This window comes from Elgaria multicarinata, chromosome 10, assembly GCF_023053635.1.
Source record: "Elgaria multicarinata webbii isolate HBS135686 ecotype San Diego chromosome 10, rElgMul1.1.pri, whole genome shotgun sequence".
Lineage (NCBI taxonomy): Eukaryota > Metazoa > Chordata > Lepidosauria > Squamata > Anguidae > Elgaria > Elgaria multicarinata.
The window spans coordinates 7,163,660-7,178,746 of NC_086180.1; the positions used below are offsets into that span (position 1 = coordinate 7,163,660).

The following is a 15,087-nucleotide window of genomic DNA, read 5'->3' on the forward strand; positions in this document are numbered from 1 at the left end:
ACTGTGAGGGCAAACTAGAGTTAGTCTCCCAGTCTCCTGCAGCAAACTGTCAGGCATTATCTCAATCAGACCTACCTAATCTATACTTTGGCCAAATATTACAGGCAAATATCTCACTTTGATAGGAACCTGGCCTGCTATCATACCTGTGTCACTGACTATTTAATCTAGAATTCTTTTTTGGCCTAAATTTCTTTCTTTCTTTCTTTCTTTCTTTCTCTCTCTCTCTCTCTCTCTCTCTCTCTCTCTCTCACACACTGCAATATTGATGTCCTGTGTCTTCCAAAAGCCTCCTCCTGGGAGATTAAAAATTTATCTATGGTTTCCAGTTTATTATAGTAGATTATAGTATATGACTTTTACCAGGATAATAATGGTAGTTAAGCTGAACTCACTCAGGAGAGCGCTGGTATCAGTATTCCTGATCAGCATACTCAGAAGCGGTAAGAAAAATGCAGAAAAAGTAAAAATTTCAAGAACAAGCTTTGGAGATGTAAACCCAGAGAATTGGCTTTCAAATTGTGTTCCAGGGAATCCAAGGCGTCATGGATCTGCCACAAAAGAATGATGGAACAGTCTTTAAACTGCTCAAAATGATTTTTGAAGAATGTGCCTATTTCCTCCCTCCACACAAAAAAAGCAAAAGCTGTCTTGTCCTGAAGCTGCAGGCCACAGGCAATTAAGCAGATTGCATAAAAGGTAATTAAGATCCAGAGAATTAAACAAATAAGGTAACTGGTACCAACAGGGAAGATGCAAAGTGAGTTCACAATGAATGTTTCGTGAAAATGCTGAATTATAGCTCATCACTAAAGAGGAAAAGGGTTACGTGAGAGATGGAAAGATATCAAGCTGTATTATTCAGGGTCAAAGTGAATGTAAAGTTTTTGCTTATCAATTAACGAGCAAAACAATATTGTAAGAAGTATAAACATTAGAAAGCCTGATATCTAGATGTCCAGGAAAATGTATGCAGTTTAATTAGCAAACTTTGCGTAAGAAATTGCTTTAACAAAGGCAAATATATAAGTTAATTGTCTGCAATGTGAGAAGTGTATGTTTAAGCGTTCGTATACATGTTTTGATCATGAAGGATTCTTTTAGAAGTCAAGATTGTGAACCCAGATTTATGAAACAGCAATTAGTATTGACATATTGGCAGTGAGGTAATATTTTGAAAGCTGTATAAATATGTCCTTATTCAGGGGTCTGATAGCTTCTTTGCTATCAAAGCTCCTTGCCCTGTGATAGTGGGCTCAGCAGCGCTCTCTTGTAACCATGAGAAATGCTGAGAAAATGCAACTTTAGTTTTAAATTCTCCATTTGTGTTTTGATTGGAAACATTCGTTTGTATCACTATAAGAAAGAATTATTATTATTATTATTATTATTATTATTATTATTGTTTATTTATTTATATAGCACCATCAATGTACATGGTGCTGTACAGATTACACAGTAAATAGCAAGACCCTGCCTCATAGGCTTACAATCTAATAAATGGATACAAAGATTCCCATAATATTACTGTTAGTACTAGCCCCAGACTGCATCCCACCAAACAATCCTAGGAGTACAGTTTGTTTAGAAGTGTTTTTATTTATTATAGGAAGTTAGCAGGCAACCAAAGACTCCCAGAGTACTGAACTATAAGCAGATAGCTCATAACATAGGGTTCCTCAAAGATTTATCAGGAATTCTTTAATGAGAAGAGCAGCAATCGTGGATAAATTTCCCTAGAAGGCAGCTTGCCCACCCACCTGTCATCTCTTTCAGAGACAGAAGAACATTGGGTACATTCTAAGATGCATTCCCAGTTCACACAGAACAACAGTGAAGTCTAAAAGCCATCACTGTCCAATATCCTGCATGAATATGTGCCCCATAAGATTTTCAAGAATCCTTTGCAAAACACAGGAGTTTACCGCAGACATGTCAGTGAGGAAAGTTTGAAAGCCACTTCTCTAGAGAAAACACCACATTATAGAACTCACCACATTTATGTAGCAACCTAACAGTCCAAGACCAAATTTCATTTAATTAGGCACTTAAAACTTTAAGTAAAGTATATAAATAATGGGTTACAAATTCTTATAATCAGGGCTGTTTCGTTTTCTGCAAGTGCAGAATATGCTAGAGGACATAGAACCCCGCATCTCAACCATCTCATTTTAAATCTTTTTGTCAATACACAGGCAGGAAGAAAACAAAGAACAGGTAGGGATTGTACCATGGCACAAATACTAATGTTGGAAGGGAAAAGAAAAAACTTCCCAGAGCCTGAGGGCGTGTCTATACCTTAAGGATGTAGAGAGAGGGAGGGAGGGGGAGGATCACAGACTTACCTGCTTCCACAATCCTCCCCCAGTGTCGAAACGGCAGCGCGATGTCCCGGAAGTAAGGAGGGACGTCGCGGCTGCATTTTTTTTTCTTGCAAAGGAGACAGAGCACAATTGCGCTCCAGCACAAGTAAGTCTTTTAAAAGAAGTGCCAACCAACCCACCCAACCCTGGAATAGCGAATTTGCTGCTCCTCCCATCCCCGAAAGGCATGGAGGCCCCCCCCCCCGAACAGCTCAATGCCCGGCCCCACTAGTCACGGGGAGGAAGGGAGAAGGCAGGACAGGCGCCCACACCAGCTGTGGTCCTCGGGATGGTCCTGGGACTGCAGCGAAAATCAAGATAACTGCAGAAGCAGTTATCCCTGGGAAATGGAGGGGTCGTCCCTGCCTGCCCCCAGGAACCCCTCTCCATCATTTTGATGCACAGGGATGACCCAGGGACAACCCCGGGGAAAAGGGCTGGTGTACACATGCCCTGAGTTACACATACATGTTGATATCAATGTATCTTATCCTACAGAGAGCTTCAGCTACTGGGCGGTATAAAAATGCAATAAATAAATACATTGAACCAGAGCCTCATACTCACAACCCCAAGAGTTACCTCTCAGATTACAGTTGCCTGAAAACACAGATTCACTCCAACTGTTTTGTCAATTGCATGGCCAAGCTGGAAAAGTACCCTATTTCTTCGATTCTAAGAAGAACTTTTTTCCCCATATAAACATCTCTAAAAATGGAGTGCATCTTAGAATCGTGGGTGTGTCTTAGGGTTTTTATTTCTGTTGGTGGTACTGAAATTAGTGTGCGTCTTACAATTGATGGCGTCTTACAATCGAAGAAATATGGTACATGTAGTGGTCAGGAACTTTGAACCTGCGTAGCTGCAATCCTACTGCACACTGTAGGATACAGTACCACCTGATGCCAAGGAAATGTTCTTAATACCAAGAATCTAAGATTTTAAAGAAATGGCACAGGTTTTTTAGCCTATGTGGCCATGAAAGAAAAGCATGAAAACAAGTGAGGTTAGGGATTATTAGGAAAGGGACTGAAAATAAAACTGCTCAACTAAAAAAAGGGGGGAAACTCCTAATAACAATGTTTTTATACAAACCGATGGTGCGATCTCTAAAAGGATGCTGTATAGCTAGAAAACATACGGAAGAAGGTAACCAAAATTATCAGGGGGCTGCACTAACGTCCAAAAACCCCCTCCCCTCATAACATTTGGTGATGCTTAGTTCAGAAACGAGTGAAGAGGGGACATTAGAAGGTTTTTAAATTATGCATGGTGTAGTATTCAATGGGGTGCAACCGCTAACATAAAGTACATTGCATTACTGTAAAACACTCCAGTGCAATGCCAATGGTGTGTGCTGGTGTGCCAGTACTGCCCATGGTGTACTGTAGACAAAATAGATAGAGCTCTGGAATCTGTGTTAGATAATTGAGCAGTATATAAATATTGACGATGATGATGATGATGATGATGATGATGGTAATATTTTTTGTCCCTCTCATAGTACTAGAACCCAGGGTCATCTAAAGAACCTGAATGGTTGGGAAATTCAGGACAGACAGAAGGAAGTACTTCTTCATTCAGCACATATCTAAACTATGGAATTCACTACCACAAATGTGATGACAGCCACCAATTTTGATGGTTTTAAAGGAGATTAGATAATCCATGGAGGATAGGGCCATTTAAAGTTATTAGTCATGACAATTACATGTACCCTCCAGGTTCAGCAGCAATATACCTTTAAATACGAGCTGTTCTGGAACAGCCTTCATGTTCTGCTTGTGAGCTTCCCAGAGGCATCTTCCTGACTCTGTGGAGGAAAAGGATGCAAAACTGGATGGACCACTGCTGTGATCCAACAGGGCTCTTATGTTATGTGGAGCAACAGGTGCAGATCAGCTGGGATGCGGAGATAAGACTACTGTTCCAGTGCTGCTATTAGCAGCACTGGGACAGTGATCATGATCAGGGGAAAATAGGCTCTAGACTCTCCACCTCAAGTAATCCTGACTGGGTAAAATCCAACATGTCCTACTCAAATCAGACCCAATGAAATGAATGGGGCTCAGATTAGTCATGACTAACTTAAGTCCCATTAAGTTCAATGAGTCTACTTTAAGTAGGACTTATGCTGGATTTTACCCGATGTTTTCCCACCTCTAGCAGCAGTAGGAAAACACTGATCTCAAAGGGGATAGTTTTGGAATGGAAGAAGCTTTAAAATCCCCAATCCCCAGTGATCCCATCTCAGCAGGCAGAAAGGGGAGATTTAAACCTCTCTATCCCTGCCCACTGAGATGCAGGAAAATTGTATAGGTGCATGTATGTATGCATATGTGTGCAACTCCCGACCCATCACCCAATACCCCATATGGCTTTCTGGGCCAAAAGGTTGCCCACCACTCTCAATTTTTTCATATACAAACACATACCTATCTCAGTTTGAGAGCCAGTGACAGAATTTCTCCTGTTCAGTCCTTGTATGGCAGTGTCCAAGCCACCACCACACTGTTAATATCTACCCTCATCACTTAACAGTGCTTCCACTCAGAGCTTAACTTCCACATTAAAAAATAAAAAGCGAAGCCTTTTACTTGTTTCCAAAATAGGTGCTATGCAACTCCTCATTCCCATTTTATAGGTGAAATGCCAGATATTTTACAAAATCCAGGGTCTGCATAATAGCTACTTGCAAAACTATTTTTAACAAGTTTTGCAGATTTGCAACTCTATTAAATACCAAACTAAATAAGCCATCAAGAGAGTCCAGTAGATCCTTCCACTCTCAACTTGCAGAGTGACCTACTTATCTTCTCAGGCCATTGTGGAAAAATTTGGGGAGTTTCAGTATTGGGCTGGGAGGAGCTATTTTATATTGCCCTTTGATTGACCGATAAACACTGAATCAACATGTTAAAACATTGCCCTCGCTATTAGATGGGTGAGTTTCCTTTTGGGAAACAGATATGCGTGTTACAATCTTTTTAAAAATAGAATGAATGCAGCATAACTGCTGGTAGCGAAGGCACAGTCTTTCTAACAGCAGACACCACCCCTTTTGGGGGATATCCCAGAGCTCACTGCTGGCTGTATAAACTTTGATGTTTTTCCTCTTTTTCAAAACCTCTACCTTCTCCCCTATACACACCCTTTCCCAAGAGGCCTTCACGTTGAGATTCTCCTCTCAAGTGAAACACACAGAAATTCTACAACGAAGTCTTTCAAGTTTAGAGGGCAGATACCTAACAAGGAAGTCTCTTTTATGGCTTCTATTCTAAGCATGGACTAGGAAGCAAGTCCCCACTGAACACAGCAAAATGGACTCATTTCCAACAGCCAGTACTAAGGGCCAAACTAAACGTTACAAGAGAGGAAAAACAAACGCACTTGCAGAAAGCTACCCACTTATTTAGAACAGCAAAGGCAGGAGGGATGTGTATTAAACTTTTCCTGATCCTATAGCCCCACAAACTGTTTGCTTTGTGCAGGGAGGGGGGAATATGCCCATGGGGTAAACATAAGCCTTGATTGGAAAAATCATGTGATGGGAAAGGTTATTTGCCCATTCCCTGCCCTAAACAAAATTGGCAGTCCTTCTCAACTACATTTCTTTATTTTTAAACACACACAGCCATCACAGCCCTCTCAGTTTACATACAATTTGGGCTTCATTTACAAAATAAAGTTACCCTTTACATGTTAGCCTAGGCTTCTCTCTTTAGTTTTCTATGTGCAAGGAATATTTTGTATGAACTGCCCATTCCATCATGTGAGCCACTGCTGGAATCAGAAGTGCTATAGCCTAAGGTACAGGTTGATCACCTCAGGGAGTACTCAGATCAGAGTAAACATGTGATCAGGCTGTGGAATACACTCAAAATCATAGTTCAGGTTTCTTACTGTTCTCACAGGGGGTTATGAATACCTGAATGGAAGGGGGTTATGAATACCTGAATACAGGAAGTGCCTGCAGCTCTTGGACAATAAACTCTTCTGCAAAAACCATAAGTCAATCGTCTGAACTAGTCCACAAATTTTCATGCAAAAGCAGTGTTATGCATACAGTTCATAACAAATAGCACCACACTCACTTGATGAACAGATTAAGGACACAAGGTTGGCAGAGGAAGAAAGAGTTGAAAGTAGAATTATTTTTAAGACATTGCCACAATGTTCAAAAATTTAACATCATTTTCTACACCTGTTTAGGATGTATGTTGGCTCAGCAACACTACAAATGAGAAGGATCTTGGAATTGTTGTAGATCACAAGCTGAATATGAGCCAACAGTGCAATATGGCTGCAAGAAAGGCAAATGCTATTTTGGGCTGCATTAATAGAAGTATATGAGCCTCGTGTGGCGCAGAGCGGTAAAGCAGCAGTTTCTGCAGCTGAAACTCTCCCCACGGCCTGTGTTCGATCCCAGCGGAAGCTGGTTTCAGGAAGGCTCGACTCAGCCTTCCATCCTCCCGAGGTCGGAAAAATGAGTACGCAGTTAGCTGGGGGAAAGGTAATAACGGCCGGGGAAGGCAATGGCAAACCACCCCGCTATAAGGCCTGCCAAGAAAAAGTCAGCGAAAGCTGGTGTCCCTCCAAGAGTCAGTAATGACTCAGTGCTTGCACGAGAGGTTCCTTCCCTTCCCTTTCCTAATAGTACAGCTTCCAAATCGCGTGAGGTACTAGTTCCTCTCTATTCGGCCCTGGTTAGGCCTCATCTAGAGTATTGCGTCCAGTTCTGGGCTCCACAATTCAAGAAGGACACAGACAAGATGGAGCATGTTCAGAGGAGGGCAACCAGGTTGATCAGGAGTCTGGAAACAAAGCCCTATGAAGAGAGACTGAAAGAACTGGGCATGTTTAGCCTGGAGAAGAGAAGATTGAGGGGAGACATGATAGCACTCGTCAAATACTGTCACATACAGGAGGGCCAGGATCTCTTCTCGATCCTCCCAGAGTGCAGGACACGGAATAACGGGCTCAAGTTAAAGGAAGCCAGATTCCAGCTGGACATCAGGAAAAACTTCCTGACTGTTAGAGCAGTACGACAATGGAATCAGTTACCTAGGGAGGTTGTAGGCTCTCCCACACTAGAGACATTCAAGAGGCAGCTGGACACCCATCTGTCAGGGATGTTTTAGGGTGGATTCCTGCCTTGAGCAGGGGGTTGGACTCAATGGCCTTGTAAGCCCCTTCCAACTCTGCTATTCTATGATTCTATATTTTGAAGGAGCCTTATAATGCTCATAAGAACTGCTCCTTGCAGAGACTAGCCAGTTTCGTAACAATTCACTGAGTTATCAAATACTCTCAGGACTGAACACCAGTCTCAAAAAGAGATTTTACACTGGATTAATACTCATGTGACCTGCACCATAACCTGCCTCATAAGGATCCCATTTATAGAATGCTGCCACATTTGAAAACAAAAGAAAAGAAGCAAGAGCAACAGCTCTCCACATCACCCACCATCCAAGAGCAGTACCCCACAGGGCATTTCAAAGGAGGTTCCTACATGTGTAAAATACGGACAGTACATGATCATTAAGCATCAGCAAAATGGAGAAAAGACCACACCTGGATGTACTTCTACCCTGTACTTAAATACAGACTCACATCAGAAGAAAAAAGCACCAGATTGCTTTTTGATGTGGCCTGCACACAAATCTAGGCATCCTTTTTCTAATGTGGAGGGAAAGCCCTTAATGATGGGAGACTAAAAAGATCATATCCTCACTCCACATCCATTAAATTTGCATACAAAAGCCAATCCCTTTACATCCTTCTATCTAATTTACCAACATGTCTTTGAATACATATTAAGTGGTTTCGTAGTACAAATAAAACCCACAAACAAGCTTACCAAATGCATCTAAGGTACTGGGATTTCTTATGCATATGTGTGTTGATTACACCACCCTGAAATCAAATATGATTTAGGAAGCTATAAAAATGTTTTACAAACCGTTTACAAACACTTACAAAGTTCCAATTCAGAAATTATGTTTTGCTTGCCTATGGGGAAAATCAGGTCTGGCCTACAAACAAGTTTGCATAATTTGGAGACATAGGGCAAACCGTGAACCCCAGAATTCCAGACTGGCCAATAAATCTGTCAAATCCAAAGCCTAGAGAGGTAAGCATGCATATACAAAACATAGAGAGTCCTCTAAAAGGCCATATCATCACTGGAATAGAAAAGTCATGTCCCCCCAAGTCTGGGCAAAATTGTAACTGGCAAGTATTACACAGCTGCACAAAAATGACTAACAGCATTCTTAGTCCCAGGTCATAAGGCATATAGTTTCAGCAGCTTGGCTTTCATATTGAATGAAAAACATAAGTTGTTCAATGTGCCAAGTACAAATTTCCTAAGCAGACTGACCAGGATCAGAGCAAGAACTAAAATGAACATGGCTGCACTCTTTTTTCCAGCTGCAACATCCATTGGAAGTTGGATGCATTCTCTGCCATGAAATACAAAAGTATGCTCATTTAACTCTTAAATCCATTTATCATTATTAGACAGCCAGAATGGTGGCTGTTATCCATGTTCTGCAACTTAAGGCAACTTATTTTTACTAGCAAATTTCAACCACCTCCCCTCTAGAAAGGCTGACTTGGAAGTTTTTCTCTACACTAGCAAAAAAAAAACTGCCATTGCATCTGCTGGATTGTTTTGTAGCACTAAGCATGGGAGGTTCTAGTGATCCATACATGTTGTCTGCTCTCTTTCCATTATGCCTCTCTTTTCTAGAAATCCCCTGACAAAAATAGAAAATTCAAACATTTTCACAGTATCTGGTACACTCCCTGCAAACTTTTCAAAAGCTAAAGGGAGAGAGGGAGGAAGGGAGACCTAAACACACAAATGTAAGCATTAGGGAAACACTGCATGAAGCACTGAATTCAGCTCCAGAGGCCCTAGCAGGGCCAGACCCTCTCAATTTGCAACAACCGCACTTCTAAAGAACAAAAATGTATGGAATATCCATGAAAATAGAACACATTAAAACGGGCCACAATTCCTTTCACATTGCTCTTCCCAGGTTTAATGTCATTCTATATTTAGCATAAGAGAGAAAAGAATCACTCCCTTCCTGTCACTTTTTCCATCCCTGAATGACACCTCAAAACATCCCCTCCAAAAAGTCAATTACTTCTGTACTGGATTTTTCTCCCTCCTGGCCAAACTGAAGTTGGAAGTAGTGCAGGCTTCTTTGTTAATGTTTGGAAGAAATAGTAGATAGGAGCACATGAACACATGTGTATGTGCAGATGGACACACAATGTGTGCAGAGAGCAAGAACAACAGCTTTTAAATATCAGATCCCTTCAAAGGAGATGTGTCCTTCAAAGGACATTATTTACGCAGACTTCCAAAAGGTCTTTGTTAAAGTCCCTCACCAAAGAGTCCTGAGAAAACTTAGTAGTCATGGAATAGGAAAAGAGGTCCTCTTATGGATTAGTAACTGGTTAAAGAAGAGAAAGCAGAGAATAGGAAGAAATGGTAAGTTTTCCCATTAGAAAAATATAAACAGTGGGATCTCACAAGGATCTGCATTGGGACCAATGCTTTTCAACTTATTAATAAATGATCTGGAAACAGGAGTGAGTGGTGAGGTGGCAAGTTCGCTGATGACACCAAATTATTTAGGGTGGTTAAAACAAAAGGGACTACAAAGAGTTCCAAAAGGACCACTCCAAGCCAGGAGAATGGGCATCAAAACAGCAACTGCAGTTCAGTGCAAGCAAGTGTAAAGTGATGCACACTGGGGCAAAAAACCCTGATGAGATCTGAGCTACTAGTGACTGACCAAGGAAGAGATCTTGAGGTTGTGGTGGGCAGCTCAATGAAAATGTTGACCCAGTTTGCAGCTGCTATGAAAAAGGCAAATTCCATGTTAGGCGTAATTAGGGAAGGAAATGAAAATAAATTTGTCACAATCAAAATGGCCTTATACTATGGTGTGGCCACACTTGAAATATGCTGGACAGTGTTCCACACCTAAAAAAGGATATTGTAGAGTTGGAAAAGTTCAGAAAAGGACAACTAAAATAATCAAGGGGCTGGAGTAAGCCCCCTACTTAGAAAGGTTGCTACATCTGGTACTGACTGTTTAGCTTAGAAAAAAGAGGAGACATGATAGAGGTGTGCAAAATTATGCATGGTGTGGAGAAAGTGGATTGGGAGACATTTTTCTTCCTCTCTTATGCTACTACAATCCAAAGGGGTCATCCCATAAAGCTGATTGGTGGGAGATTCAGGACAGATAAAAGGAAGTCCTTCACACAGCACGGATTTAAACTACAGAAGTCACGACCACAATGTAAGCCTATGCGGCAGGGTCTTGCTATTTACTGTTTTACTCTGTACAGCACCATGTACATTGATGGTGCTATATAAATAAATAAATAAATAAATAAATAAATAATGGCCACCAATCTGGATGGCTTTAAAAGGGGATCAGACATATTCCTGGAGGAGGCTATCAATGGCTACTAGTCCCGATGGCTATATGCCACCTCCAATATCAGGGGCAGTATTCCTATGTACACTAGTTACTGGGAAACATGAGCAGGAGGGTGCTGTGGCATTCATGTCCTGCTTGTGGGTTTCCTGTGAGCAGTTGATTGGCCACTGTGTGAACAGAACGTTGGACTAGATGGGCCCTTGGTCTGATCCAGAACCATACTTATGTTTTAATGAGAGCTAAAATACCTCTCCGAGAACAACAAAAAGATTTTAATTTGTTTATACATTCAAAGAAGAGTGAAGAAAAGATCTAAAATCAAGACAAGATGATGTTCTAAGAGGGGGAGGGGGTATAGCTGGATGCACAACAGAATTTAGAGTAGATTGTACAAAAAAAGCAGTGCCAAACATGAAGCCATAACAAGCAGAATCTAGTCTACTCATGTCAGTGATCAACAAGATTCCAAAGCACTTCTCTCACACTCTCTCATGCTACTTCCTCAGCCACCTACCATTAGGTTGCAAAAGCTGGAGTTCTCACTATGCAGAGAACCCAGTGATGTAAAACTCAGATCCTACAGCATATTTTTGTTTCTATTGTCAACCGTGGATTTCATTTTCATACCCCTATATAGGTCATAGAATGACAGAATCCTGCCTGGGATTTGTAGTGATCCCTTGCAAACTAATATAATACAAGGAAGACAACTGGAAGCCTTCTCACTCAGATATCTGCAAGCAAGGCCACTGTTTCCTTTATGAATTTAAGTTATTGAGAACATGGTCTTCTCTACTGAGTTTCACTGTCTAAGCGTACAATCCTATGCATGTTTACACAGAAAAAAGCCCTACAATTCCAGCATTCACCAACCAGGACCTTTTTCTGTCTAAACATGCATAGGATTGTACATTAAGTGTAGGTTTGGATGGATAACATATGAGAGACCATTTCAGCTGCTTTTGAATTGGCAGGAAATTTGGAAGCTTGAGAAGCAGTTGGTCCAGTAAGCTTATATAAACCATTCTGGTTCTATTAGGAACAAGTTAGTTTTCTATAACACAAGCTCACCTATGGTAAGAGTTACCACTGGATGACTAAGCAGAGAAACTTTTATAAAAAGGGAAACGTGGTATGTGCTCAGGCAAGCTAATACTTTTTTCTTGGATAGTAGTTTGTCAACCTATGCACAAAGATATACAAACATCATACTATTTAACACATATTTGAAACTACTGAGAGATGTTGTCCAATGTTTTGGAGTTTGATGCTAGCAATATGCTAATGACACTCAACTCCCATCTCTCCTTTCCATATAAATCCAAAGAAACTGTTCAAGTGCTAAATCAGTGTGATCTTAGTAATAACTTGGAAGAGAGCAAAGGAAGTGAAATGCAAGCCAAATAAGACATAGCTGGTTTTGGTCAGTCGAAAAACAGATCAGAGAATAGGGATTAAATCTGTGCTGGGTGTGGTTATTCTATTTATTGTTTTATTTATTAAGACATTTGTATCCCGCCCTATATCGCAAGGATCTCAGGGTGGTGACAAGGATCTCAGGGTGGCAATAAGGATCTCAGGGCAGTTACACTTCCCTTGGAGATTCTGGTTCACAGCTTGGGTGTACTAGGTTTTGGTGGTAGCCAGGAGTGCATTTGCTGGTGCTTTTGAATTCCTCCCAAAAAATACAATGAAGACGTGAACATGTGTGAAGGAATGCTGAATCTAGCTACACAGTGAGCAAACGCAACCTAGAGACAGAGACTAAGGTTGTATCTGTTTCTATATGCAAAATCATTTGATTGAGAACATGGCAGGGTAGTCTCAAATAGTAACAAGCAGTAATAAAAGTAGTGTAATTTTGCCTCTTTTTAATGTAGCAATACCCACTCAAAAATAATATTTTCTAAAAATATTTCAAAATATCCTGCAGAATGTTTTAGCCACTTTATTAGGAGTCAGAAACTGGAAGCTCTCAGTCAAATTCCTCCATTCTTATACCAACTCAGAGGCAAGAAGACTGCACAGAGAGAGAGAGAGAGAGAGAGAGAGAGAGAGGTGTGTGTTCACAAGATTAACCAATGGACTAGAAACAGGACCTTGGCTTATCACCCTCTATTCTACACTCATGTGACCTTCCAATACAAGTAGCTCGGGCACTAGACTATTTAGAAAAGCAAGAAGCTAGCTTCAATCAGCACCTACAGGGCATATTCTCTCTCTCTCTGCTGTTTCAATTTCATTTACTAAAGTATTACACGTAATAAATCCTAGGTAAGTTCCTATTTTAGGCACTATATGTAACAATCAAACACAGAAGACACACCTTACTTTATCTGAATTATTTAATTCTTAGATGGGGTAGCTTTAAGGTAATAAAATGGCAAGAAGGCCAAGTGGTAGCTCATTCCTAGACAAGCATTTCATAAACCCAAACATAGGCATGTGTGCAACACTGTACTTCAGACACACATTTTAATACAATTGCAGAATTGCCGCCAGCATCACTGAAGAAAGAAAGAAGCAGGAGAAAGCTTTTCTAAAGCAAAATGCCTAGCCTTTTTTTTTTTCATAATGGGTAAGGCTAGCCTGTAAGAACGCTGGAAGGAGACATTTCCGTTTCTAAGCTGCCCCTTCTCTATGCCCTGTGACAGATAATGAAGGTTCCGACTAATAAAACTACTAAGAAAATACAACTGCTGCATGCAAAGTCAAGACAGATGGAAAGCAAGAACACAATGAGAATAGTGAGGGCATATTTGACAAGCCCCATTTTTGAATATGCATTATAGGAAGCTTCACTGTGGTACATGCCAATACAAGGGGATACATTCCATTGAAAAGCACAGAAAACCAGATTGTCCTCACTCACTCCAGTACTATTGCTTTCCATCTGCTCAAGAGCGATAACTTCTGATCAGACACATGGTTCTCCACCATGACAAAAGGACCAACCCCCCTTCCCCGTGTAAAGGACTTTTTAGACAGATACAGCCTGCCACAAATGCTCAATGGGAATGAAGACTTACAGCCTAGACCATACAGCTACTGTGTTTACTCCACACTGGATGCTTATAAAACCTGCTTTATACAAGCCGCCAATCTGCTCACCAGTGGTAAATTAAGAGATGCCTTCCAGTGAAGTTGACTCTTTTTCCTGTCAATCCATCAATGTCATTAGCACCTTAGACAGTTGTAAAAATATTGAGATAGAAACTTTGGTACATTTACTGTAAAGCACCAATAAACTAAGCATTAATTAGACTCTATACAAACTGTCAAAGGCTACATAGAGAGGGGGGTTGCCAGTGCCAATCTCCTTGTCACAATCTAACCAATTTTGGATAAGCACTCAAGAGCTTTTCACTGCTGAGATGTCCCCTCACTCGAACTACAGAGCCACCTCCCCTCTCATTCATCCAAACAGAGAACGTTCCCAAGTTCCACAAACCTGATGGATCATGCATTAGGTTTGGTGATACAACCAGAAGAGTGAAAACAGAATACTTCTGAAAAGGACCAAACATTTAATGACTTCTGAGTTATGAGGTAAAAAAAATGAGAGTTTGTATTTCATCGCCTTGGGTCTGCAATTTGTCTCCAACGCCTAGATCTTTTCTGGAGCATCAGGTCTGGAGAGACCAACGCGGATTTCATCCTGCTGTGAAATGCAACCCGCCCCAACAAATACATTGCAAAGACTGGAAGTGAGGAGAAGCTGCTTTTTCTTAATCTACTCCTGAGCTCATGCTATAAATATTGCCTTTAAGGAATTAAGATGAGGCCAGGAAAGCAAGTATCTTTATATCCACTAAGTAGAAACATTCCTCTGTGGAGAAAAGGTGGTTGTGTCTAAAATGCATTATTAGAACATTTTGCCCTCTTCCGCATAAATGAACATACTTATTTCCAACTACTTTTGCTCACTTACTCTTGAAGACCCAAACCTGTTAATATCACTGTCAGAAAAGAGACAGACAGCATATCATTAAACATATAAACATTTTGTAAACCACAGTTCAGTTTCTTGTCTCCTGTATTTCACCCCAGTTCTGTTTTGAATGAGAAAAAATGATGGCCTCTGCATTTTAAGCATAATTGCAAGCCCAGAAGGAATTGCCTTAAAACATGCCCATGTGCTAGATTGCCACTGACAATACGATCAGTAATCCAGGCTTACAAGTATGGCCACGTATATTTTTATTAGACCACCTGCCCATACTCAGTAAAATTAATCATGTGTTAGAAAC

The 15,087-nt window shown here is 40.8% G+C and overlaps 1 protein-coding gene across 2 annotated transcripts in view; it reads right to left on the reverse strand.

Moving 5' to 3' along the window:
- PTPRA (protein tyrosine phosphatase receptor type A) overlaps positions 1–15,087 on the reverse strand; it is a 156,616-nt gene that overhangs the window by 134,721 nt on the left and 6,808 nt on the right. The gene's annotated exons all lie outside the window — the stretch shown is intronic.